Genomic DNA, 3,494 nt, shown 5'->3' with positions numbered 1-3,494 from the left:
GGGCGGGGCGGGGCGGGGCGGGGCGGGGGTGAAGAACCACAGTGCTGAGCAAATCTAATGAGCACACCCAGTGAAGGACCAGGGCTGTAGTCTACCATTCAGGAGGCAGAGGGAAGAGGATGTGACATGGGAGCTACCTTGTCTAGAATCTAGAGCCAAACCTAGCCCAAAACACACACACACACACACACATACCCCACAGATACTTTTTAAAATACTGAGAATAATATGTTCCTTTAGTTTAGTTTGTCAAGGTTGTTTTGTTCCTTTACTTTGAAATTTTAAATATTTTATTTATTCATGATTTTTAATTTTAAACATTTAATTTACTTTGTTTTGAAGTCTAAAAATTGTAGCAAAAAACCAGAAAAATTGACTGAAACAGGATTACATACAATAATACATATGTTACAGATTTTTAAAACAGGAATAGCTAACACTGGTTGCTATACCACCTATTTTTAACCTCAAAAATATTGCTTACATTAAGAGGCATAGTTATGCAAGGTTGGACAATTACTTGGGTATTGATGCTTGCTTTCCAGGAATCTTAACTTCTTTCTTCTATTTTATTTTTTATTTTTCTTTTTACTCATTTTAATGAGAAAAAATAGCAATGAAACAGTTTCAAAACATGTTAGTAGGATTTTTCTCTTTAAAAAACCTATTTTTAAGAGAGTATAATAATTGATAAAATGTTAGAAAGAGTACACATTTAGAAGACTAAGATGGAAGTATTCAACCATGGGTTTTGTGTTACACAGTGTAGTCCTCAATTTACCTGCTCAGATCACAGATTTTAGCATACAGAGTGAGTCAAGGTGAAAATTCTAAATATTAACTACTATTTTCAAATAACTGATGGAAATTATTAGTACAATCATGTACTAATTGTTTGTATAAAAATGTACTAATAATACAGCTGTCCTGTGTATATACATTCATGACTTTCTGTCCTTCATTCTCCCCTAACTTTTCTCCTTTCTGTCCTCTTTATTGTTTAATTCTTTTTTAAAAATTTATTTATGTGTGTGTGTGTGTGTGTGTGTGGCTAGTTCAGCCCACCAGGGGGCGGGGCTGACTGGCATGTGGTGCTGGGGGATCGAACCGTGGTCCCTGTGCTTTGCTAAGCTTGTTCTAAGTAGGTGCTTTAGACCACTGAGCCATCTCACCAGCCCCTATTGTTTAATTCTTAAACTCAGTTTCTTTCCATTTTACTATATCAGTTATCCCTTTCAGGTTTTATTTCTTCTTTCAGTTTCTTACACTAGGGAGACAACATGATATTTACACATGTAGGTATGATTCGTTTGTGACTATAGCCTCTACTTGCATCCACTTACCTATAAGGCTTTGAGTTTGTTTTTCTCTATAGCTGAGGAGTACTCCATTATATAAAAATTACAAATCTTTCTTATCCCTTCATAGTGATAGACATTTTGGTTGTTTCCGAGATTTGGCTATGATAAATTGTGCTGCTATAAACATGGGTGCACGTATATCACTGTGGTACAATGTTTACAGGTATTTTGGGAAAATATCCAGAGGGGCATCGCTGAATTGAATTGGATTTTAGTCCTAGTTTTTGAAGCATCTCCACACTGATTTCTATAGTGGTTGTACCAGTCTACATTCTCACCTTAAGTGGAGAAAGGTTCCCTTTTCCCAACATCCTCTTCAGCATTTGTTATTATTTGATTTTTTTTTATGAGAGCCAATCTTTCTGTAGATAGATGTTATCTCAATGTTGTTTTAATTTGCATTTTTCAAATGGCAGTGCTGTGGAACATTCTGTCATGTATTGATTTACCACTTGTATTTCTTTCTCTGAGAAGTGTGTATTCATCTCAGATGCCCATTTTTGGATTGGGTTTTGAAATTTTGGGGGCTGATTGTTTCAGTTCTCTATACAATTTATTTATTTTTCAAAAATAACATTTCTGGGCTTGTGAGATGGCTCAGTGGTCTAAAGCACCTACTTAGAACAAGCTTAGCAAAGCACAGGGACTGCGGTTCGATCCCCCAGCACCACATGCCAGCCAGCCCTGCCCCCTGGTGGGCTGAGCTGGCCACACACACACACACACACACACACACACAAATAAAATTTTAAAAAATAAACTTAAAAGAAAACCATAAATAACATTTCTTCATTTTTATTACTTTTTTATGTATTTAGTACAAGGTCTAAGGGTCTCACTCCACAGATCAGACTCCTAGTGATCATCCTGTTATCAGCCTCCCAAGCACTGGGATTACAGTCATATGCCACCACTCCCTGTCTCAGGTCTTGATTGAGTGCGTCCTGGGGGTGGGCCCAGCATGGCATGCTGGGAGTGAAGTCTGGTCCCTACAACTGCCTAGGTAGGTGCTTTAATCTGCTGAGCTATCTGGACAGCCCTAGTTCTTTATACAATTTAAATAGAAATCCTTTTCCTGAATGATTTTTGGTTATGATTGTTTTTTTTCCAATTTGTGGGTTTTATTTTCACAAAAATGAATAATAAGAAGTACAGAAAAGGGGCATCGAGCCGAGGCGGGCCTCCGGGAAGCTTGGGTCCGGCGGTACTCCTTGTGGGCTGCTCTGCGGTCCGAGGCAGAGAAGAGGGGGCTGTGACAGTGACCGGACACCCGGCCCCTGAAAAGGAGGAGGAGTGGCAATGAAGAAGACAACCACTCCCCCCACAGAGCAAAAGGAGTAGTGGGAACCCTGTCTTTCAGGATTCCTGGACACTGAGTCTCCCAGCAGCGAAAGTGGCGGGAGCAGCAGCAGCAGCAGCAGCAGCAGCAGCAGCAGCAGCAGTACCAACACCCACAGTCCCCGATCCAGCCCCAACGCCCCTCAGCCCACGTCTGGGCAGGCTGCACTGTGCCACGCCCTTATTTCCACACCAGCGAACACTGAAGGAAGCCCACCTGCGCAGCCTGCAGCACCGAGGACGGCCTCTGACGTGACGCACACAAGTTTCTCATCCCTTCTTCCGTGAAGGGACAGTGCTGTGTAGATTGGATGTTTCTTTTTTTCTTTTCTTTTTTTTTTTTTTTGCGGAACCGGGGATTGAACTCAGATCCTTGTGTTTGCCAGTCAAACGCTTATCCTACTGAGCCATCTCCCCGGCCCTGATTGGATGTTTCAACTTAAGATTTGTTCTGAAAAATTGCACACAAAAAACCTGCCTGTTGGCTTTTCAGTCTGAAATAACAAGTTAACAGGCAACTGTTTACTTTTGGTTCTGCTGCACTATTGCAGTTCCAAAGGGGCTTTGAAGCAATATTTTATAGGATTATTTTTTTAGTAATTTTTTTTTTCCGTAACTGGGGATTAAACTGAGATCGTTGCGTTTGCCAGTCAAGTGCTTATCCTACTGAGCCATCTCCCCGGCCCCTAAAAAGCAGAAGGTTTTTTTTTTTTTTTTTTTTTTTTTGCTCGGAATGCCTTCAGGGCATGATTGGCTGGCTTAAGTTGTGGGGATCAACCACAGCACCCTGAGCCT

At 40.8% G+C, this 3,494-nt stretch overlaps 1 pseudogene; it reads left to right on the top strand.

The window, feature by feature from the left end:
• Positions 1-744: 744 nt before the first annotated feature.
• Positions 745-2,955, top strand: LOC111817992 (annotated as a pseudogene).
• The last annotated feature ends 539 nt before the right edge of the window (positions 2,956-3,494 follow it).

The sequence above is a fragment of the Octodon degus genome, unplaced genomic scaffold (genome assembly GCF_000260255.1).
Source record: "Octodon degus isolate 3935 unplaced genomic scaffold, OctDeg1.0 scaffold00076, whole genome shotgun sequence".
Classification (NCBI taxonomy): Eukaryota; Metazoa; Chordata; class Mammalia; order Rodentia; family Octodontidae; genus Octodon; species Octodon degus.
Note: the sequence above shows the minus strand (reverse complement) of the source record. Positions and strands in the feature narration are given on the sequence as shown.